This window comes from Octopus bimaculoides, chromosome 6 (genome assembly GCF_046866305.1).
Source record: "Octopus bimaculoides isolate indiv1 chromosome 6, ASM4686630v1, whole genome shotgun sequence".
Classification (NCBI taxonomy): Eukaryota; Metazoa; Mollusca; class Cephalopoda; order Octopoda; family Octopodidae; genus Octopus; species Octopus bimaculoides.
The window spans coordinates 26,180,586-26,206,080 of NC_142933.1; the positions used below are offsets into that span (position 1 = coordinate 26,180,586).

Sequence of the window (25,495 nt, forward strand, 5' to 3'; positions counted from 1 at the left end):
AGTGTGTGTACGTGTATGAGTTCACGACTACGTTCGTGTGTGTCGTGTTTGTGTACGTGTGATCTTCTTTGCAGACGTGTGCTCTACTCGCCATGGAGTACCGCTTCCGCATTAGTCTAAATAAATAGCGCAAAGAATTTTGTCAGTCTTTCTTCCAACATCTGGGATGGTGTTGGTGCTATAAAAACAGACATCGCAGAGCACATCGAAAGTAGGGCCACTCCACTGACTGGTAATGAAGTCACAAGCACACTCCACTCTCTAGTCTGCGGACATATTCTCGTCTTTCCCTAGCATTTCTATCATTACTACAATGACCTCTCCTTCTCAGAGCTAACAGCTCAGATACTACCTATGCTCAGGCACTCCTCCCTAACTCCTATCTCCCCCTCTCATCCATGTTGCATCCACTTTTTATCCCAGAATTCACACTAACCACTATTCCTGTTTTTATTTTTTGCCCCCACCCCACCCACCGAACATTTGGCCCTCTGGAATTTCTTCATTGCACATATTTCCTTTAATTCTCAACAGTTTAAGGAGAACATTTATGGCAGTCATAGGCAATCTGAATTTTTTCAGTAGTGCAACCCACCTAATAAGGAATTGTTTCATGTGGCCAGCTTCTTGAAAGAATTTCTCCATGCCTGATTTATGGCATCATTCTCACCTGTACTGGAGGACTTGTGAGGGCTATAGTTACAAATCCTTTGACACTTCTTCACTTCCAGGGCCCCAAGGAAGTGAATGTTGTCAATTCTACATTTTATCCCTCTGGAGTTAATGAATTAAAGAACCAGGCAAGCCCAGGGGTTGATATAATAGGCTATAACCTTCACTGCTAAATCTATACCCATGAGCCTATGTTTGAAACTAATATTAATTTCTTTTTTTTTTTTTAAACTTTTTAAAATAAACTTGATATTTCTTTCCCTCATTGAAAGCTGCAAGCTGGCAGAATCCTTAGCATTCCAAGCAAAATGCTTGGTGGCATTTTGTCTGTCTTTATGTTCTGAGTTCAAATTCCACTGAGGTCAACTTTGCCTGCCTTCCTTTCAGGATCAATAAAATAAGTGCCAGTTGAGCATTGGCGGCATCGATGTAATTGACTTACTCCTTTCCTCAGAATTACTGGCCTTGCGCCAAAATTTGAAATTAATATTTATTTGATGTTCTAAGTCTAAATCCTGCTAAGTTCAACTTTGATTTCACCCTTCCAGATTTGATAAACCAGTCAAGTACTCAGAATACATATATATATTATTAACTACAGCTCAGTTTGTGACTTTGCACTTACTTTAAAAGTTTGTCTGAATTGACCGAGCTTCAGACCTAATATCCTGTAGTATTCAGTTACCTCCATTTAAATCCCAGAGTTAGTAAAACCAGTATCAATATCAGGGTTTGCACTACTCCCCCACTTTCACCTGTGCCTGTGTCAGATATCAATAACTGCAGTTGCTGTTTCAAGGCTTTCTCATGGGGATAATATATACCCTTGGTATATATTATTACAACAGGCCAGGAAGTAGAAGAGTTAAGGGGATCCCCTTCCCTCTATTCTATCAAGTATAGATGATTGTAGAACTGATGACAGTTTGTTTGAAATGTCTTCCCTATATTCATTATCCCCTTCATCTCCTTCTACTCCCCCCCCCCGATCATCACTCATCCTCCCACTCACTATCTCTCCACCATTTCTGTTCTCCACATGCATCCTCTTCACTGCTTATTTTGCCTTCTTACTTCTGCCTATTCTATTTCTTACTAATCTCTTTCTCTCTCATATTCCTTATCTCTTGCCCTCCTTTTGTATCTGCCCACTTCTCCCTCCCCCATCCACTATCTATCAACCTTCTCGCATTCTCCCCCACCCCTATCTCTCTCTCTTTGCATACTTCTGCTCTCATTCCCCTCTTACAGCTTCTCATCAGTTTCTACTCATGCTCTATCCTTCCAATTCCTGCTAACTCTCTCTATTCCCTTACTTTTAACAATGTGTATATATACAGTGTTCTCTATGGCTATTATGACCTCTAGCTTTGTTGCAATGTCCTGCTTCTGATAATAATCCAAAGATGCTTAGTACTTGATTGACATCACAGAATCATTAATCATTTAACCAACAAGGGATCCTTATTGTGGTTGCTTGGTCTGGTAGAAGTAGCATTCAAATTTCCTTTCCTATCACACACTATCATCATGAAAAAAAACTCAGGAGATATCTACTTAGTACATGTAGTTCTAGATACAATATATATCATGTCTCAGTAAATGATGTGATGGGCATAGTGGGATCACCTTTGATTACAAGTTTGCTTGATCAGAGATGGCTTGAGGGCCCAAGCAATTATAATACTGAATCAAATACCATGGTTACCTTTTATTTTGTATTTGGAATAAATAATATTAGCAAGCTGAATCAACCTTCAGGGCTTCTGAAGTACCCTATATGAACTTTAAACTCAGTCTGAACAGCCACTTTACTTACAGATATATACTCTAACATTAGCAGATAACCATGAAATCTAGCTCAAATTTTCTCTTTCATTTCTTTCTTTAAGCTCTACAATATTGAAGCTTTACAGTAGAGAAGTTGATTTTGTGAATCAGCAATTTATTCTTTTTTGTTAAATGAAGATTATATCAGGCCAGTAGTCTGATAGCTTACAGCAGGGAAAAAGATGAAATGTTACTTTCATAATGTAACAAGAATACAACCAAATGTTCTTTTCTCTTAGAGTTGTACGTATACAAAAAGAAAAGAAAATTAGGTCTATTATAATTTTGTGAATGTTTCTATGGATGTTAAACTGTGTTAATGAGTTCTAAGCTGGTTGATCAAGGCAGTGATAGAAAGGATGAGAGAGAATGCATATAAACTGGTAAAGTAACACAGTTTGATAAAACCAACTGTTAGCTAAGGTAGTCAGTGTCTCTAATTCTCAAAAATGAGCTTCCTTTTATAACTTATGTAGGGTGTGTAGTTTCCTAAGAACTTGCTAAGCTGAGCTGATTGGCCAGTTTTAGCCAATGAAAAGAGTTGAGCTGACTTTATATCCATTCTACTTTTGGCATGAGTTTATACCTGGAATTAATATAGCCAATAAGGTTTTTATCAATTTTTTTTATAGCTGCAATTGACATTTCATCATCAGACCATCATTACCACTTAATGTCCGTTGTCCATGCTGGCTAAAGTATATGTAGAATTGTCTGGAGCAAATGAGAGAAAGAGGAACTATGGAATGTTAATGACAAAATCACTACAACATGTATGCATGAACGTATACAAATAGGTATATATTTACTTATATATGCTGGTGAGGTCTAATAAGGAAGAAACAAGTCCATAGCTAAGACCTTCCTTTGAAACAAAGTTCAGATTTTTCCTTAAGTATGGCAAGTAAATTTTCTGCAAATTCTTACTTTCTTTTACTAATTAGAAGACGAATTTTAATTCACTGTATTTATGTATGTTATGCATAAATTATTAGTGTGCTAGTGTTGTTTTTCATAGCTACAGAATGTCTGTAAACTTTTTAACCAGTACAAACCATGAAGTGTTGACTAAATGTATACATGTATTCTGAGATACTAAAGTACAGCACATGCATATACATGCATGCTCTTACATATACAGTTAAATGTTTTTAAATGTGTGTATATAAAAAAATATTGACTGAAGGATTCAATATTTGTATTGAACTGCACACTAATATACACAGATATATGTATATTGCTATGTTGTGTTACAAATATATATAACCATATGTGTAAGTATGTGCATGTATAATTTACATGGATACATATGTGGGTATATCATGAACTCTCCTGTTATCTGATGATGTATGAGGGTTCTGCAATCTCTTGCTGAACAACCGCACAGATGATTTGTTTAGCGATCAAAAGTTTGTGTTCACATAAGCTCACTTCCTCCATCAAATCAACATTACTTGTACAGGTGCACGACGTGCCACATGTCAGATGACGAAATGATCACAGAGCAATGTGAAATGAAGTGTTTTCCTCAAGAACATAGTGCAATACCTGGTATGGGAATCGAAACTACGATCTCAGGATCGTTGGTGTGATACCCTAACCACTAAGCCATGTTTACATATGGATACATATACATACATTGCAGGCACGATATGAATATATATATACATACATTGCAGACATAAACTCCAGCAACAAAAGGAAAAACAAAACCTCATTTTGGAATATACATTTTTTGTTTTTGTTTTTTAAGCTTTTATTAAGGATAACATTTAACAATAACAGGGAACACTTTCCCCTTAACCTGTATGCACATACACATGTACATACACATGCATACACTTAAACAAATCTTTGTTAATCCACAAATCTATTGCAAAGAGAAAATCTGACTGGCTTTTGTCTACTGTTTGCTAAACTTTGAATAAGAAGCATTAGAAATTATTTGTCGATTAGCTAATAAATCTAAACGGATTATGTTAATCTGGTTGGATTACTATGTAATTGTTAGATGGTTAACAATTTTTATACCTCCTACTCTACTAGATTATGATGCCATTTGAGTGCTCAATATGTGTAGGTGTGTGCATGCATGCATACGTTGTGTGTGTACGATTTTATACATATCGTCAAATCATAAACCTGAAAAAGGAGCACACTCTAAGTTATAGAGCAGTAGAGTATATAAATAAAGGTATGGCCGTTCTATGGCGCTATTCTGGGTTTCACATAAAGCACTTAGCTTTACAGTGTTTCTTTAGACACTAAACTTGGTCTGAAGAAACACTGTAGAGCTAAACACTTTATGGACATGAAACTCAGGGTAACCCCTTAGACTGGCCATATCTACCTCTCTGTGCACACATACATGCACCTAAAAAGAAATAAAGTTCATGACAACCTGGCCAACCCATGCCAGCATACAAAGTTATAAGTGTGATGATAACTTTTACATGCATACAGATACACACAATTATATATCATGCTAGCATGGAAAGCAAACGTTAAACGATGATGATGATGGTGTATATATATATATATATATATATACACACACACACACACACACACACACACACACACACACACACACACACACACACACACACACACACACACACACACACACACACACACACACACACACACACACACACACACACACACACACACACACACACACACACACACACACACACACACACACACACACACACACACACACACACACACACACACACACACACACACACACACACACACACACACACACACACACACACACACACACACACACACACACACACACACACACACACACACACACACACACACACACACACACACACACACACACACACACACACGTGTCTGTCTGTCTGTGTACTTATGTCTATCTAATGAAGTGAAAAGGTTTAGATGAAAATAGTTTACCATCTTTTCTGCTTTCTTGTCATTTTACATGTTTTTCTTATATTCTGTTAACGGATGTTATTTATATATTTTAACAAGTTTTGGTTTTACTTCATTTTGTTTAGTTTTTAATCTCATTACCATGGCAACATGTTTAATGATGAGTTATGAGGTTATTTTTAAAATTATTTCATGTTGCTATGGTGGGTGTTATTTAACCCTGAGTCAGTTACGATCTAGCAGACCTATTGATCAAAGGCTTTTCTGACAAGTCCATCCTATTTTTATTTTTGTAGTATAATCAACCTCAGACTACATGACCCCATGAAGGAGTTGTTTGCTGTCAACTTACTGTGACAGTCCCCTAAAGGGAATAATACTACTGTTGGTTAGACCTAGGAAACTTCACTGCTTCCTGTTGGCCTTGACACATTTCCTGTGTCCTTATGTTTACAAGGGGGGAGACAAGCACCTCCACCCTGGTGCAGCTTCCTAGGTCTAACTATTATTCCCTTCAGGGGACTGTCACATTAAGTTGACAGCATACAACTACTTCATCGTATCACTACTGCATAAATCTCTCAGATTTAGAAATGTATTTTTTCTATACATGACCACATGTTTCTACATTTAACACTGTAGGATGGGATTTGAGGGATATTTAGCTACTAGTTCTATCAAGCCGAGTGTTACTTTGTTGGCTGAGTTGTAGAATTTTTCAGTGTGGTTGATGTTGTAGTGATTGTTGTGGTGGTTCTAGTAATTTCAGTTTGCAGTATTAAGTTGTGATGTCTGTTGTAGAAGTTTGTAGAAGATTGTAGGAGTAGTGTTGGCAGTGGTAGAATTTTGTAGTTGTAGTATTAGTAGGTCGTGGTGGTTGTTGTAATATTTTGTGGTATTGGGGATAGTGATGGTAGTAGTAGAGGTAGTTTATGGTGGTTATTGTAACCTAGTGTTTTGTGGTTATCATTATGTTGATAATGATGGTAGTGGTGATGGCACTGCTGATGCTGTTCAGTGCAGAATAGTGGTGTTTGTAATAATAACCATCGTTTTCTGTGGTGGTGATTGCAGTATTAGTGTTTAGTGGTTGGTATCACTACAATAATGATAGTAGTGATGATGATGCTAATGATATTCTTGATACTGTGGAGTGGTGGTGGTGGTATGGTGTTATCTGTATATGGTATGTTCTATTTGTTATCTTACCGAAACAATGAATGTCTGCTAGCAGCAAGTCCAGTTATAGCATCATTAATCATCTGCTCTTCTTCTTGTAGTTTCCAACACCTACACAAACTACCCCAAGTCTTATTGTTACTGTCTTCTTGACATTGAAAGCAAACATTTGTCATGCTGCTGTTGTTTAGCTCCAGGTCAGCTCTGGTCAAGCAAACCTATAATTCAAAATCGTTCCAGCTATGACCATCCTGTCTTTCTTAATTATTTTTCTTCAAATGTTGTATCCAGGAGCATAATAACCAGTGTCCTATTTTTTTTTTTGGGGGGGGGGGGGGGGAAATGGTTAAAATGTGTTTCGATGTGAGATTTAGCTGCTAGTTCTAGCATATGATCATGTGTTGAGAGATGACAGAATTATCAGGTAGGGTACCAGACAAAGTGCTTTGTGATATTTACTTATGTTCCTTTACATTCTGATTTCAAATCCTACTGGAGTTATCTTAGTCTTCCATTCTTCTGAGGTCAATAAAAAAAAAAGTGCATGACTGAAAAAAGTACCTTCCAGTAGTTATAATCCTCTATGTTCTGAGTTCAAATTCAGCCAAGTTTTTTTTGATGTATCATATTCAAATAATACAGCACCCACAATCAACAAGACTGTGCAGCTTTGGGCTTAGTTAGAAATCAGTGATGATAATTGCTATTAGAAAGATGTATGGTAGAATCATTACAGCACTGGACTAAATGCTTTGCAGTATTTAGTTGTACCCCTGTGTGTTGCGAGTTCAAATCCCATCGGGGTCAATTCTGACATTTGTCCTTACAGGATTAATACACTTAGTATCAATCAAGTATTTGTACCCAAAGTTAGCTACCAGTCCTTTCATCTAACATTCTTGTAGCAAATAATCACCATTGATGTCATCATCATCATCATCATCATCATCATTGCTCTCCCAACCACCACCAAAGGCTTAGTTATCACTTGCGAGTAAATGTAAAATGGTAGCTTGTAATGTACTTTTGTGTGGTAAGTAGCTTGCTTACCAACCACATGGTCCCGGGTGCATTCCCACTGCGTGGCACCTTGGGCAAGTGTCTTCTACTATAGCCTCAGGCCGACCAAAGCCTTGTGAGTGAATTTGGTACACGCAAACTGAAAGAAGCCCATCGTATATATATATATATATATATATATATATGTATATATATATATATATATATATATGTATGTGTGTGTATATGTTTGTGTCTGTGTTTGTCCCCCCAACATCACTTGGCAACCGATGCGGGTGTGTTTATGTCCCCGTAACTTAGCGGTTCGGCAAAAGTTACCGATAGAATAAGTACTAGGCTTCCAAAGAATAAGTCCTGGGGTCGATTTGCTCGACTAAAGGCGGTGCTCCAGCATGGACACCGTCCTGCCTTTGACCCAGTGGAATATTGTGGATGTGACAAAGAGACCTGCATCAGCACTTGGCTGGAACTCTTTTGCAGTTGAGCAAACTGGAGCATCTTGAAATGAAATTCCTTGTTCAAAGACACACTACGCTGTCTAGTCTGGTAATTGAACCTGCAACCATATGATCTTAAGCTCAACAGTTATTGCTCATTGAGGTGAGCAGTAAATCTAAGAAAGTGATTTGAAGTGTGGTGACCTGTCCAGCTCATGCTAGCATGGAAAAATGAGCATAAAATGATGAAAACGTGTGTGTGTGTGTGTGTGTACATATTCATTCATGTATACATGTATCTGTACATTCATGTACATGTATTCATTGTCATTCATGCTTATATACACATTAGTGCTTACATACCTTCATATACATACTTACATTATTTACAAATAAGTGTGTTTAACAAACACACACACACACACACACACACACACACACACACACACACACATTATTATATATATATATATATATATATATATATATATATATATATAAATAATAATAATAATAATAATAATAATATGGATAAAAATCCAAATTTACAGGTAAAAACTCATTCACTTTATCAATGTGGATTTTCATGGATGAGTTCATGAACTTTGATTCTTTTCTCTAAATTATATATATATATATATATATATATAATGGTGATCTCACTGTTGCTGGTGACACATAAAAAGCACTGACTACACTGTATAGTGATTGGTATTTGGAAGGGTATCCAGCTGTAGAAACCGTGTTAAAGCATAGTGAAGAGTTTGGCACAGTCTTCGAGCTTGCCAGTTCCTATCAGATCATTCCACCCATACCAGCATGGATGATGGACATATGATGATGATAATTTAGAAATACATATTATTTGTTGACATGCATATATTCACACACACATGTGCGCGTGTGTGTGTGTGTGTGTGAATATATATTCAATGCAAACATAACATTCTCAAGTACTAATAGACAAATATATACATGCATACACACTGTAAATGTGATATCTGTAATATTCATTGGGAATGAAATGTCATTTATTTTCTGGCCCCACCCCTTCCACACATGTTAATTAGTGAAGAAGCTATAAAGGAAATGTGGCACAGATTTCTAAACACTATGAGAAACAAAAGTCTGTAATGTTAATGTTCTTAGCTCTTCTTGAAGTCTTAAAATAAATATTAAAGAAGTGACTAGTAATAACTGGTGAGCAATGAATGAGTTGGAGAGGGTCTGTTTGTTTGCCTGCCTGCCTCATTTTTCAAATGATAAGGAAAAAGTACTCACTCTGTGAAATAGGGCTTGTTTTCTAGATGGAATTGGGTAATTACAAGAGGAAACCTTACCTTGAAGTAAGATGAAAATTTCAGAAAAGAAATATAAACACACACCCTGAATTAGAGAGTAGTGAATTAAAGCAATATGTGGTGTGTGTGTGTGTGTGTGTGTATATATATATATATATATATATATATATATATATATATATATACACACGCACGCACGCACTAAGAGAGAGAGCTTGTGTGTCTTTTTTCATTTCGCCAGGAGTGAAGTGAATTAAAGCAATATGTGGTGTATGTATGTGTGTATATATATATATATATATATATATATATATATATATATATATATATATATATATATATATATATATATATATATATATATATATATATATATATATATATATATATATATATATATATATATATATATATATATATAGAGAGAGAGAGAGGGAGAGGGAGACCTTGTGTCTTTTTTCATTTAGTCAGGAGTGAAGTGTATAGGAGCAATATCTGGAGTGTGTGTGTGTGTATATATACACACACACACACACACACACGATTACATGTATGCATGGATGTTATGTCTCAGTAATTATGAGTCAAAGTAACCAAGTACTTATCAGTCTTCTTGAGCTCTCTTAGAGATAAATAATTAGTTGTTTATTTGTTTGGTTTTTTTTTTTTAGTAGGAGACTGGAGGAGATTTATATATTTATTTCCAATATTTTATATCTATTATATCTACGCTTAAAATTGGTTGGTTGAAATCTGTAGATACCAAGGTTGCCATTGTTTCCAGTCAAATGTCTACAATAATCCTATTGGTCAGCTGTGGTGGGTGGTGCAAGGCAGTAAATAAACTTCTAGAAGTTCTAAAAGTATCAGCTAAATCTTTCTCAAACCACACTTTGTCTTTTTTAAGGAACAAGACATTTTGGGCAATATATTTCTAGATACTTGATGGATGGGATTGTCTTTTATCATAGATTTTCCTGGGCCAGTGTACCACCTCTCACTACCATCATCATCATTTTCATCACTGTTGTCTTCATCATTGCCCTCATTGATATCCTCAACATGATCTATTTAATTGTTGCAAATTAGTAATAAAACCTTATGTTTGTGGTTCTAAAACAGTGGGATACATGATCCTAGGAGTTCATAAGAGGAATTAATGGGGTTGTGCAATATTTGTAGAAACACTGCAATTTTGAATTAATTGCCGCCAGCTACTTCTCAATGGTGCATCATCAGATTTAGTAAATAGTATTTAATACAAAACTTTGTAAGATATTTTGTTTGGAAGTCAAGACTGCCAAAGATAATAATTAATAACATTATGTATATGTAATTATGCTCATTATTTTATGTAAAATGATACCCAGTATTATTAATGATAAACACTGTTGTCTGGTTTATGGTATCCAACCATTTCACAATATACTCTTCACAAGTGGTATACCAAAACTGCTGGATATAATGAATGAGTACATTGGGAGAAAAAATTTGAGACTCCAGCTCCATACAGTTACTGGACTTGCTAAAATTGCAGCCAATTCCTCATCAAATTGCTGCCATCTTAAAATGAGGCTGAATAAAGTAATTCTTGATACACTGTTTGAAAAATAAGATCTGATGATTATGGCTAGAATGCTTTTGTTCTTCCGGATCAGGGCTTATTTGGGGTTAATCCAATTTTTACTGTGATCATCACCTCATTCTGCCATCTTCATCTCACTACTGTAAGCTAACCAGCCGATGGCCATTAATAATACTGATACTTCTAGGTGGTTGCTCAACTGGCTTGAAATGGCAGCTAAATCTCCTAATGTTTATGAAGTAAAATCCTTGATGTTGTATTGTGAGGAACCAGCTTGCTATGGATAGAAGCCTATCTTAACAAACATGGTTGTGGGGTTGAGAAACTTGCCTTCCAGCCACATGGTTCCATGTTCAGTCCCTCTGTGTGATACCATGAGTGTCTTTTACTACAGCTCCAGGCCAATCAAAGCCTTGTAAGTAGATTTGGTAGAAAGAAACTGAAAGCAGCCCAGTGTGTGTGTGTGTGTGTGTGTGTGTGTTCCTTATTGCCACTTGACAACTGCTGTTGGTTTGTTTACCCCCTTGTGACTTATTGGTTTCAAAAGAGGCTGACAGAAAAAGTACCAGACTCGAAATGAAACAAGTACTGGGGTCATGATGGTACCATCTTGACCAAAACAAGTAAAAAATAAAAGATTGTCTTAAGTATATTGTCCTAGATAATGTCCTAGATACACTAGTTCTGAATAAAAGATAGGATAGTCATTACTGAAGCACATCTGATCAAAAGAAGGCTAAGCAACAACTGAGCCAAGTAGGGAAAATATGCTGCCTGATGTTCTTTAGTATAAGTGGCATTGTTGAAATTACATATTTTTTCATTGTCATGGTTTCAATCCAAGGTAGCCCATGTGCTCATCTCTTAAGCAAAACTTATTCTTTCTTCCTGTAAAAAGTATTAATTGCATGTTATGGGTTTTTGGCAGGTAGAAAGGTATTTATCTGAGAGGAAGGAGTGCTTTCTCATAAAATTTAGAAATATATCAAATATACCTTGATAAATTCTTATCTTTAAAATATGAAAGAACCATACATTTGAAGTCTTAAATTATGTTACAAATATAAATTGACACTCATGGCTATAAAAACATTCGTTTCAAATTTTGGCACAAGGCCAGCAATTTCAGGGGAGGCAGACAAGTTGATTACATCGACCCCACTGCTTAGCTGGTACTTATTTTATTGATCTCAAAAGGGATGAGAGGCATGCCTTGTATAACAGGAGTTCTTACAAGGTAGCTTCTACATTTTTACTTGACATATTGCAACAAACTTCTCACTTTCTTTAAAATGGGGGATATCTTCTGTTTGAAAGCCTAATTCCTTGGATAAAATGCTGCAATATTAAGCTTGCTCCATGATCAGAAACAATGCTCAAATGATTTGTTTAAAAAGAGCAATCAACAAGATGGCTTCCAACATAGCGAATCTGTTTAGTCCAGTAAAACTAAATCTCTCTCAACAAACTTGCCTACACTGCACTATACTCTATCTAAAATTTTGGGACTGCCTGCTTGGTTAGAAACTGTTGATCACTTTTTTTTATTTTATCAGCTATCTTTGCCATAGCTCTGGTCATAAATGCTGGCAAGCGTTACTTACAAACAATAATAAATAGCTAATGTCTTTGTACCTCTACCTTCATTTACCCTAACATTTCAGGTGTTTGATATATCAGAACAAACATTTAAGTAATTTATCTTGGAAACTAATAAAGCTAGGAATTCAAATATTTTCTTTTTATCAATGATTAAATAAAAAGACAAGCTATATTTATCTTTTCAATTGCAGCATGTATTTTTTAAATCATGGCTGAAGTATGTGGCTAATCTCTATTCAGTATGTCATATGTTAGGTAAGCTATAAGTTATACAAAAAAGGAAATTAAATTATATGAAAAAAAATGTATAACCATTCTACACTCATACTCATCGGTTCACAAATACACTATCTTTCAGATACTGGTACCTATAATAATTAGTACAAAATACTACAAAGAAAATAATTTTGGTTTTTATTTGATAACCTTTGATAAACTTTTGTGTTAAATAATCTGTACTGGGATGAGAGAAGGTGTACATTGAATGCAATCCAATTAGTGTTACTTCTCCCTGGAAGGATGGGAAAGGCAAACTTAACTTCAACTAAATTTGAATAACAACAAACAAGGCACTGATGTAGATATTGGTGAAGCATCCTATGTACTGACATAGATATTGTTGCTTTTAATGCCTTGGGTTATCTCTTATTACCCTGTGGCTGACAATATTAGCTAATGAATAAACAAGATGCCATGATGTGGTGAGTCTTATTGTGTAATTTAGCCTGTGATAGACATATTTTGTTGTTTACCTTAGAACCTACACTGTTCCAAAGTAAAAGGTCAGGTATGGTCTGCCTTTGCCTTAGATTAGGAATCTGTTTAATGTTTGCAGTTCTATCTGCTGTCATTCTGGCAGTTTGTTTACAATAACAACAGAATAGCATGTAGAAGACAACAGTAAGCATACAGCTCTCTCTCTTTCTCTTTCTCTCTCTCTCTCTCTCTCTCTCTCTCTCTCTCTCTCTCTCTCTCTCTATTTATTTCTCTCTCTCTCTGTATGTGTGTGTGTGGGTGTGTATATATATATATATATAACACATCTGATTGATAAAGTGGCTTGAATGTTTTTCATATTGTTAGATATGGCAGTACTGTGTGTGTATTGGGAAGTGATATTGAAGTGCACATGCTGAGTGAATAAAATATTGTACATTAGCCAATAGATTTTGGTGTCTGTTGTATATTTAGGGGGCACCCCTTCTTCATGGCTCTTCTGTTGTTCACTTTCTGTTTTGTGTTATATTCTGTGTACTGTATATGCACTTTTGGCTTTCATTGCTGTCTTACTTTACCTGACTTATTGCTGCTTTCTATTCCTCCTTTTATCCCAACACTGTATACAATAATCTCATTATTGTTAAAGCAGCAACACAGTGAGTTGGCAGAATTGCTAGTACACTCGACAAAATGCTTAGTGGCTTCTTGTCCATCTTTATGTTCTGAATTCAAATTCTGCCAAGGTTGACCTTGCCTGTCATCCATTCAGGGTCAATAAAATAAGTACCAGTTGAGTACTGGGGGTCAATGTAATCAACCTACCCTCTCCTCTGAAATGTGCCGAAATTTCAAACCATTATTAAAGCAAGATGTTTAGTATTTCTTCTGGCTTCTTACATTCCGGGTTCAAGTCCTGCCAAGGTCAATTTTTCCTTTTATTCATTTGGAATTGATAAAACAAAGTACCAGCCAAGCACTGGGGTTAATGTTATTCACCAACTCCTTCCTTACTTAAATTGCTTGCTTTATGCCAAAATTATAAAAGTAGCAAGCTTGAAGAATCATATATGTATGTATAAACAATTATTTTTCTAAAGGCAGTGAACTGGCAGAATATATATGTATATAGATAGATAGCTATACATAATATATATGATACTGTATATACTTAATCTTATCTTTTTATTTTGTTTATTCCCCCTAGACACTCTCTCCATGTTCAGTATCTCGTTTGTTAGTATGCCTTCTTCCTGTTAATTTATTACCTTGTGGAGGACATGTTTCCTCCAATGTAATTCTTCTAATCTATTGTACCCAAGACACTGTATGTAATGTAAGAAATGTCTTTATTGATAATGACATAATGTTGGGTAAACAGCATGTCAGGATGTACTAAAGTTTATTGTGAGGAAAACGGGAACATTGTATTATAAAATAAATATCCTCTGTTTGAAAGGCTGTGTAGATAATTTATAAACAGAATATGCTAGAACATTACTTACATGTGTATGTGTTGAAGTGCTGAGATAGCATTTTTGTGAATAAGTTTGTGAATCTTTATTTGCATGGCTATAATAAGCATACATATAGTCATGGTTAAACCTCAAGGCTCTCAGGAGAATGGACAGACTAACTTGAGTAGTTTCACATTTCATTACTTGCTCATAGAGGTGTTCATTACTTTTGAATTATAGGTGCATAGGAATGTGGTAGTGGTTTTCACTTTTAGGTAGGTAGGTCTTTTATTAACAGGTGCTTGCGTAGTATACTTAAAATCAGATGGCCTGAACACAAGCAATATGGAGCTATGGCAAAGAATGAATCCAGTTTCGATTAGGGAGCAAATATTTAAGAAAAAGTGGAAGTGGATTGGTAGTACAATTAGAAAAGACACACCAAATGTAGCAAAAAGTGCTTTACAGTGGAATCCGGATGGATATAGAAAGAGGGGTAGGCCTAAGAACTCGTGGCGTAGATGGACATTCATGGCAGATTATAAGTACAGAAGCGAAAAATTATGTGACATGGAATTCAATTATAAGTGGCCTATACTCCGCGTTGGGGGGTTAAAGGCAAGAAAGAAGAAGTAGATAGATGACACATAATTTACAGCCACTTATGAAAAATGCAATGTTCTTAACTCTGTTCTGGAAAGGGAGCCCAGTAGTTTCGTCATGAGATCAAATCTCAGAATATAGTGAGAGAAGTAACTAAATGCTTCAAGAAAATGAGTTCAACATTTTATCATTCCTGCCACACCAATACTGTCAGTTCAAGCCAGATATTAATCATGATAACCTCATTCAGTCATATTAAGATGGTCAGAAAGGGCAGTGGGCAAAACTTCTGAGATTTATGCAGAAAGAGTGTAATAGATTGCAATAAATGAGTAGACATAAACCTTGTAGTGTTGATGGAATTGTGATAGTTTGAATGTAAATACTGGATTGAAGATGTAAATATTGTGCTGATGTAAATAGTGTACTATGAATGTAGATATTGTGGAGTTGATGTAAATAAGTTTCAAATTTCAGTACAAAGCCAGCAAGTTTAGGGGATGGGTGGAAGTTGACTGCATTCACTCCAATGCTTAACTGGTACTTATATTATTGATCCCTAAGAGGATAAAAAATTAACTTGACTTCAGTGGGATTAGAACTCTGAACATAAAGTGCTGGAAGTGTAAATAATATAAATTTAACGTTGTTGTGTGGGTGTATAAAGTGCATATGCAGACGTTGTAGTGTAGATGTATATATTGTATATGTAGAGGTATATAGTGTTGATGTAAGTTTTACAAAGACATTCTGACAAGGAGTTTAACAACCACATTAACGATTCAGTTCAGTCTTTAAATTCTTCCATTAGTTTTCAGTGCCCCAAGCCATGTACTGTTTGACCTGGAACATAGTAAACAATATGTTGCTAATAGCAACCAGATGGGAAACTTACTTTACACCGTTTTTTGTTTTCATTCATAAATTAGAATGTCAACAACTGAGGGGTTCCACATGAGCAGCCATGACAAACAAGACATGGCATTTAGCCCTAGGTCAGCACTAATTTGACAGACTTATGATCAAGTATTCTAGCCATGACCATCTCAAAGGTTTTTTTTCTCTTTTTCATACATTGTACTATATTACATTGTTTTTTTTCCCCTTTATTAACAGTTGGTAGGCTGTGATTTGAGAGGTTTGACAATTATTTCTAGCAAACCAGGTGACCTCTCAAAGCTCACTTGTTGACTTATGTTTCTTGTGTCGAGTGAAAAAGGTATTTGATGTTTATTATATTGAATGTTGTGTGTGCAGTAGTAGTGCATGTGGTGAGGTGGTAGTGTATGTTTGTGTGTAGTGGTGTGTGTATAATAATAGTATGTATTTGTAGTAATATACTCCATACCACCCCATGTGTTTGTATGTATGTACCCATGGTGGTGGTAGTGTGTGTGTGTGTGTGTAGCATTGAGGAAAGTATGTATGTGTGTTTGTATCTACAAACATTGCTGAAATATTGAAAATTGCTCTGGACATGTTTAGAACTGCACATTGTTTAGGTGTAAAAATAAGTGCATTTTTATGTTTGCACTACTCTGACTGTTATTTCACAAATGGCTGATGTGTTTGGACTTTTAACTCCATTGTTTTAACTGGACTCTCTGATTCTCTTTCTCACTTTTTCTCCTATTTCTCATCCTCCATCTTTCTAATTTACCCTCTGTATAACAACTTGTCTCTCTTATAATCTTCATCTCCACTTTCTTTCTCCTAACATTTTATTTAATAATTTTCCCCCTCAATTTATTTTTATCCTGACCTCTTTTGGCGTTTGTCTTTATATCTATCCATCTGTCTGCCCATCCATCCATCCATCTTTATCCACCCATTTCTCTCTCTCTCTCTCTCTTTCTCTCTCTCTTTCTCTCTCTCTCTCTTTCTCTCTCTCTTTCTCTCTCTCTTTCTCTCTCTCTTTCTCTCTCTCTCTCTCTCTCTGTCTCTCTCTCTGTCTCTGTCTCTGTCTATCTCTGTCTCTCTCCCTCTCTCTCACACACATGATTGTTGAGCATTGGTAGCCAAATTCTTTTAATACTGAGTACGTTATTGATATTTGCCAGGATTTTTTAAATCCCTTTTTTTTTCTTCCAATATTTATATATTTATATATACTTCGTTTTGGGATTTGGTTTGCAAAATCCTTTATGTGAGTTCGTGTGTTGAAGTATATTTTGTTGTGTCTGGGGAGAGTTATTCTCTTTTAGTGCCTTATTTAACCTTCACTGGTAAAGTTTTCACTCATTTACTTATTTATTTTTCTAGAATTTTCATTGCATCTTGCAACCTTTGCAATAGTTGTTGCAACTGTTTCAAACTTTTCAATAGTCGTTGACTATTAGTCAACGAATATTGAAAAGGTTGCAAGATGCAATGAAAATTTTAGAAAAATAAATGAGTGGAAACTTTACTGGTGAGTAAAGCACTAAAAGAGATTGACTTTCCCCAGACACAACGAATATATATATTGCACTGAAAGTAATGCAAAAGTGGGCCTAACATTTTTATTAACTGACACGCCATTCAAATTGCACATGTTGGTAATTATCTTCCACTATAATGAACATAGTTTTCATCATGAGCAATTGCATTTGCACCATCTTTGAACCCAACTCTTACATCCCTTAGGAAAAACATAAAGGTGTGTACTGTTGTCTACTTTTACACAGCCACCTCCACCTCATTTTTGTCATCAAGTCATTATTCTCCAAGACTGTCCATTTGCTCAAACAGGTAAAAAGAACCGGCTGTTGCAAGCAAAAATAAATACTGAAAATAACGCATTTGGCCAAATTTGGACCTACGACAATTTTACATAATAGCAACGACATATATCCATATACGACAGGCTTCTTTCAGTTGCCATCTACCAAATCACAACGCTTTGGTTGACCTGAGGTTATAGTAGAAGACACTTACCCAAGATGCTTACAGTGGGACTGAACCCAGAACTATGTGAATGGGAAGCAAGCTTCTTACCACACAGCCATGCCTACACTTTTAATGATAGATAACATACAAAATAAATTCTCAATTTATTGAAATTATCTTTGCTTGGTACCAATTCTAAAGGAAAGGGAGAAAATCTCAATTCTCCAAAACTGACATGTCATTTCTCTCTTGCCATCATTGTTTCCTCTTCCTTGTACTTACTCTTTTGTTTTCTTGCTGTCAACTTCACTCTGCCTCACCTAACACAACTGTCTTTCATCCTCCCCATTCTTTCTGAAACTGTTTCTTTACTGGCTCTCCTTTCTGGTCCCTTCCTCTTCTTACTACACTTTAGTTAGGCTGTGTGGTTAAGAAACCCATGTAGTTTTGGGTTCAGTCCCACTGCATGGCACCTTGGGCAAATGTCTTCTACTATAGCCCTGGGCCAAACAGTACATTGTGAATGAACCTGGTATAAGGAAACTGTATGGAAGCTTACCACATGTGTGCCTGTCATGACTGATGCCAGTGTTGCATGGCTGGCACCTAAAAAGTATCCTTTGAATTTTGGATCGCACGGAGGCAGTGACAAGTGACAGAGACCTTTGGCAATATCCCATGCTTGAGAAGATCTGTCAAGCCAAGTGAGATCTTAGTCATGGCCGATGCCAGTGTTTCGCAACTGGCACCCATGCCAGTGGCCCATAAAAGGCGCCCATTACACTCTTGGAGTGGTTGGCATTAGGAAGGGCGTCCAACTGGAGAAATCAGTAAAATCAAATTGTAACCTTGCGCAGCTTTTCAGTTGAACTATCCAAACCATGCCAGCCTTGGAAAACAGACATTAAATTATGCTGATTATATATATATATATATATATATATATATATATGCACACACACACACACACACACACACACACACACACACACACACACGTGGGTAAAAATAAGTACAAAAAAAAGGGTTTTGTATGATCGTGTACAGAGGAATATATTATTTCAGTTAAGAGTTCCAACTCTGTCTGTTTTTTATGTTTTTAATTTATATTCTTGTAAAATTTATGTGGGATATGGAATATATAATATAAAAAAAAGATGGATGGTACAATGAAATGAAGTATTGAATGTCTTATTGAATATATGGAATATGTCTTATTGAATATATTAAATATTGAGTGTTCAATATTTCATATATTCAATAAGACATATTCCATATATTCAATAAGACATTCAATACTTCATTTCATTGTACCATCCATCTTTTTTTATATTATATATTCTATATCCCACATAAATTTTACAAGAATATAAATAAAAAACAGAGAGTTGGAACTCTTTTAAATGAAATATATATATATATATATATATATGCTTGACCACTAAATCCACAATTTTGTTTTTATTCTCTCTCCTTTTGTCTCATATTCCTTTCTGTTGAAGTGTGTAGGCTCGAAACATAAAATGCTTTTTCACTTTCCCCGAGTGTCAAACTAATACACCTGCTTCTGGTTCATACACCTGTCTTCGTCTTTTGTTTTTCTATAAATTTCAACTATATATTTATTAAAATTTTTTTTTTACATTTCATACTTAGAGATTTAAAGTGGAAGTATGAACTTCATTTCAATAGACATACACACAAACACACACACTCCCTCTCTCTACTTCAGAAGATGTCTGTAACCAGTAACATTTTTTGTGCATTACTCTTTTGTCTTTGCATCTATTACAGGAGAGTTTAACTATTATAAAAATGAATGAAAGTGCTAATAAAGAATTATCCAAGATTCTGACTGCCTCCTTTTTCTCAATATACAATATCTGTACACTACTTCAAACACTCTCTCACCACACACACACACGCACGCACGCACGCACGCACGCACGCACGCACGCACGCACGCACGCACGCACGCACGCACGCACGCACGCACGCACGCACGCACGCACGCACGCACGCACGCACGCACGCACGCACGCACGCACGCACGCACGCACGCACGCACGCACGCACGCACGCACGCACGCACGCACGCACGCACGCACGCACGCACGCACGCACGCACGCACGCACGCACGCACGCACGCACGCACGCACGCACGCACGCACGCACGCACGCACGCACGCACGCACGCACGCACGCACGCACGCACGCGCGCGCGGCTGGTTTGCTTGACTAAAACACTTCAAAGTAGCGCTAGAGCATGGCCAGAGTCCGATGACTGAAATGAGAAAAAGATACACAGGCATAGTCACATGCAAAGTTTGTTATTCTAGATCTATCTGTCTAGCTTTGTCTGTTTGTTTCTCTCTCTCTTTCTTCATCTATCTGTCTATCTTTCTATTTATCTGTGTCTCTTTCTCTCTCTCTCTCTCTCATAGTTTTCTAGATCTGAACTCATAGACACACTGACACATATGCATACAGATGTATACAAACAGGTATGTGCCTCAATGCACTTAAAAACACGCACGCACAGTCAGTCTCGCACACTGGTGTGATAACATTCTCTCTCAGCAACAGCTGTTTCTCCAGCCTGTGCTAATAAGTGACATAGTATATATATTAGTCATAGGGTGCTAATGCTTTGTTAATTGCTGGGTGCAGTGAATTTGGTAGGGTCTGAAGCCAAAAGTCACAGCTGTTTACAGTGTTGCAGTGGAGAGAAATACAGCTGTCGTTTGATGGTTCATTTTCTGTCGCTCTAGGGTGGTTTTTTTTTTTTTTTTTTTTTTTTTTCAATGTTGATGCAAGGAATAACAGCTAAATCTACTTCATATCACACAGCACTATCTTCATTAAAAGACATATTGGACAAAATGTAACTTGGTTCAGCCATGAATAGTCATGACTGAAACATCTTTGATCAAAATATTTGATTAGGGATAACTTGTAACTAAATAGTAATAGTCTATAGCCTAGATACTTAACTCCCTGGCTTGTGGGCCCGGTTTCCCAGTTTCAGTGGCGTATGTGTTTACCAGCTGGATGGGACGCCAGTCCATCGCAGCATTACTCATTTTTTACCAGCTGAGTGGACTGGAGCAACGTGAAATGAAGTGTTTTGTTCAAGAACACAACGCGTCGCCTGGTCCAGGAATCGAAACCACGATCTTACGATCATGGTATTGACACCCTAACCATTAAGCCACACGCCTCCACATTGTATAGTATAACTAGCTGTAAATAACTGAGAGCTTTTAAACAGTTTCTTACTGTAACCAGGTGTGTGTGTGTATTGGGTCATTCCATAAATAATGTGGACTTTTTATACTTTCATTTTTCAAAATTATAATAGTTCTTTTTTAATCTAAAATATACTCTTTCATTTTCTACAATGTGAATATAGTAAGTGGGGCATCATTTCTCATTCAAACTGTTCCAGCCTTTGGAATGTCATCTTCCCTGTATGTGGTTGAGCATTATCCTGGTGGAAGAACACCTTTCATCTTGAAACCAAAGATGGTCGTTTTTCTTCTAGCACTGACTTGGATGACTGTTCTATGACCAAATCCAAGCTTCTCTCTCTCTCTCTCTCTTTAAATTTCAAACAAATTTATTTTAATATAGGGTAGGACTGCCTTTGGCAGTAATTAATTGCAGCTTGAATTCTATGAGGTATAGACTCGTACAAAGTTTGAATTGTTTCCAAAGGAATTTTTGTCCTTTCTTCAGCTAAAACAGTCTCCAGTTCTTGTAGTGATGATGGAGGGGATCGGCTCCTTACTTATTTTTCTAAAATGCACCATAAATGTTCAATAATATTGAGATCTGGGGACTGTGGTAGCCAGATAAGATGTTCAACTTCACTAGAATGTTCCTCGTGCCATTCAGTAACAACTTTAGCTGTATGAATTGCTGCATTATCATCCTGAAAGAGTGTGTTTCCCTCCGGAAACATTTTCACAACCATAGGATGGATTTGATCAGATAAAATGCTTAAATTGTCTTGACTATTAATTCTGCCATGAAGGGAAACCATTGGGCCGGTGGATTTCCAAGATAAAGTCCCCCCAAATCATCTCAGATCCTCCATGTTTAACAGTTGGAAGAAGGTAGTCTAGGTCAAATGCTTCTTTTGGCTGTCTCCACATGTATACTCGGCTGGTGGTCAGAAATAGGGAAAGGATAACTTGTCCAAGAAAATAACATTCTTCCACTGCTCTAGGGACCAATTCTGTAGGTTTTTACTTTACTCCAAATGCTTTGCATTGTTTGTTTTAGAAAGTAGTGGTTTTCTGATTGCAGCCCTCCCGTGAAATCCGGCTTTGTGCAGCTCCTGGCGAACAGTTTTTGTGGAAACTGGGTTCTCGAGGTGATCAGTAAGCTCTGCAATAATTTTGGGAGCTGTACTTTTGTGATCCTTTCTAACAATTCATGCAAGAATCCAACAGGTCCCATCTGAATGTTTTGGTTTTCTTCCAGACTTTTGTTTCAACAAGGAGGTTTTTCCCTCTTTCTCAAAGGTGGTCATTACTTTCGAGACAGTACTTCTTGATACACCAAACATTTTGGCTGTTTTTTTAATGCTAGCATCTGCCATATGAGCACCAACAATTTGACCTCTCTGAAAGTCTGATAGATCTGTCATTTTAATGAATTTTAATTACCTTTTTCTGATTATATCTGAAAAGAAACAGCAATTTTAGCAAAACATTAAGCAACACTAATAATAAATCAAAAAACATAAAAATAAATAATTTTTTGACAATTTTATAGACATTTCAAAATTATGATGCTAGGTGTTTCCATTATTTTGTCCAACCCCGGTGTGTATATATATAAATGAGAGAGAGATGTACATATGTATGTACAATCAGTGTTTTTGTTAGCTTAAAGTACTGAACTCGAATCCATCTCTTGAATAGGGCTTTGAGTGGGATAGTGATTAAGTCTTGCTAGACTAGACTGATTTGCTCTACATCATACAAACAATGCTGTCATTAATCTTTTGTCACAATAAGTAAAAGCTTCATTATATATTTCCTCATTTCCTTCATTAGCTTAAAGTGCTGAGCTGGAATGCATTCCCTGAGTATGGTTGGCCATGCCATATACTACAGCTCCAGATACTACAATTACAAATTAAGTCTTTAGCAGTTTCCTCATCACTTGGCTTCACATGCTACAGATACTACATATATCTACAGATACTACATATATCTACAAAAAGACAAACTTTTTAGCAATGCTCCTATAACACTGTACATTAGTATTGTATTACTGGAGGATCAATGCGATGTATTATTATAGCAGTTACTATCATAAATCTAGTGACACAATAAGCAAAGGTTTTCTCTGGGCAGGTCATCTGCAGTCAATTCAGTAATGAACTGAAGCATGAAATATCAAATTACACTTCATTGATGTAAGTACACCATCAAAGGGTTGTACCTTCTTTATATAGATATACCAAAGAGTTGTTTGATGTCATTGTGACATAATGTTTATAAAACATGAAATCTGACAAAAATAGTTTGATATTGAAAAGCAATTTCATGGTAAGGAAAGAAAGGCAATAATGATATTGTTGTTATAGCAATTACAAATGAATTTGGGAAATGAAGAAAATTGGTATCTTATTCATTTAGTCCTTGATCATAACTGAAACAATTCGATCTAGCAATAACAGTCAGTCTTTAAAATTACATCCTACTGTCTTCATCAGAAGGGACATTACATTGAACAGTGTCATTTTATTTGTACAAAATTACAGGACAGTCATAGCTGAGACACAATTGATCAGGGGGTCTGATCAAAAGGATACATGATATATTTGTTTTTATAATTTTGGTATTAGGAAGGGCAGCCAGTCGTAGAAACCATGCCAAATCAGACTGGAGTCTGATGCAGCTCTTCAGCTTACCAACCTTCGTCAAACCATCCAACCCATACCAGCATGGACAACGGACATTAATTGATGATGATAATAAAATCAAGATAAATATATTGAATGTGTATATTAATCTAGGGATACATGTGTACAGTATTTTATTAACATATTGCAGTTTACGTTTTATATTTTGAACATTTTGCTAATTTTTCAAGGATTTTGGTTTTTAACAGAACGATATTCAGTAAGAATTAATTTTAATTCTGCAGAAGTTTAACCAGTTTCTTTTTAATGCTAAAAATGGAGAATGTTTTCAGTAAATTCTCATTGTTGAGATTCTGCTATAATCTGGCATACTAAATTTGAAATCATTGATGTACTACATTTACATTTGTTTAAATTTTTACTCAGCAACAGTGACATATCTGTTCAAAGAACAAAAACATTATTGATGTTTGAACTTAAAGCAATTTTACAAATATGTAAAGCATTGTATTAAGTTGTGGATTCAACTTCATGCATTTTGGTGTAAAAACTCTCCAAACTAAATAAATTATATTATCAGCCAATAGTTTTTTGAGATAGCTTAACATCACATTTTGTAAATTCTAAAATATTTCGTACATCTTTTTTAATTTTTTTCATTTAATAAATATCCCTCCATATCTCCTGCCTTATTCATAATCTTTGAGTTTTATCACCTTTGTTTTGGCATTTCACAATGCTTGTACTCTTGAGAAAGTAGCGTAGATATGGATATCATCATCATCATCATCGTTTAACGTCCGCTTTCCATGCTAGCATGGGTTGGACGATTTGACTGAGGACTGGTGAAACCGGATGGCAACACCAGGCTCCAATCTAATTTGGCAGAGTTTCTACAGCTGGATGCCCTTCCTAACGCCAACCACTCAGAGAGTGTAGTGGGTGCTTTTACGTGTCACCCGCACGAAAACGGCCACGCTCGAAATGGTGTCTTTTATGTGCCACCCGCACAAGCCAGTCCAGGGGCACTGGCAACGATCTCGCTCGAAAATCCTATGGGAGCCAGTCAGGCTGTACTGATCCTTGGGCTTTATTCTCCTTGTAAAGTAAGGGTTTTCCCTTAATGTGGTATAACTTTAAGCTAGCATTATGGTTACAGGTTACCTCTGGTCTCAGCACCTTCCTATTCTGTGCTATAGATGTGACATCAAGCCAAGGTTCTATGTCAATATCCTTAGCTTTGACTTATGTTCTTTTTTCCCTATATACTGCTACATTTACCTGTGGACAGGCATATGATACACTAGCCAAGCTTGTCTATTCACATGATTCTCTAGTTTTAGTGACCAATCGTCAAGTCTCTATAATCCCTTTCACTCATCAGTCATATTTCCCTCAAACTCCACTTGTGGTGACATAGAAATTTTCT

At 36.2% G+C, this 25,495-nt stretch overlaps 1 protein-coding gene across 4 annotated transcripts in view; it reads left to right on the forward strand.

Annotated features, from left to right (window-relative positions):
• Positions 1-25,495, forward strand: part of LOC106873676 (tubulin polyglutamylase TTLL5) — a 147,637-nt gene that overhangs the window by 55,618 nt on the left and 66,524 nt on the right. The window lies entirely within an intron of this gene.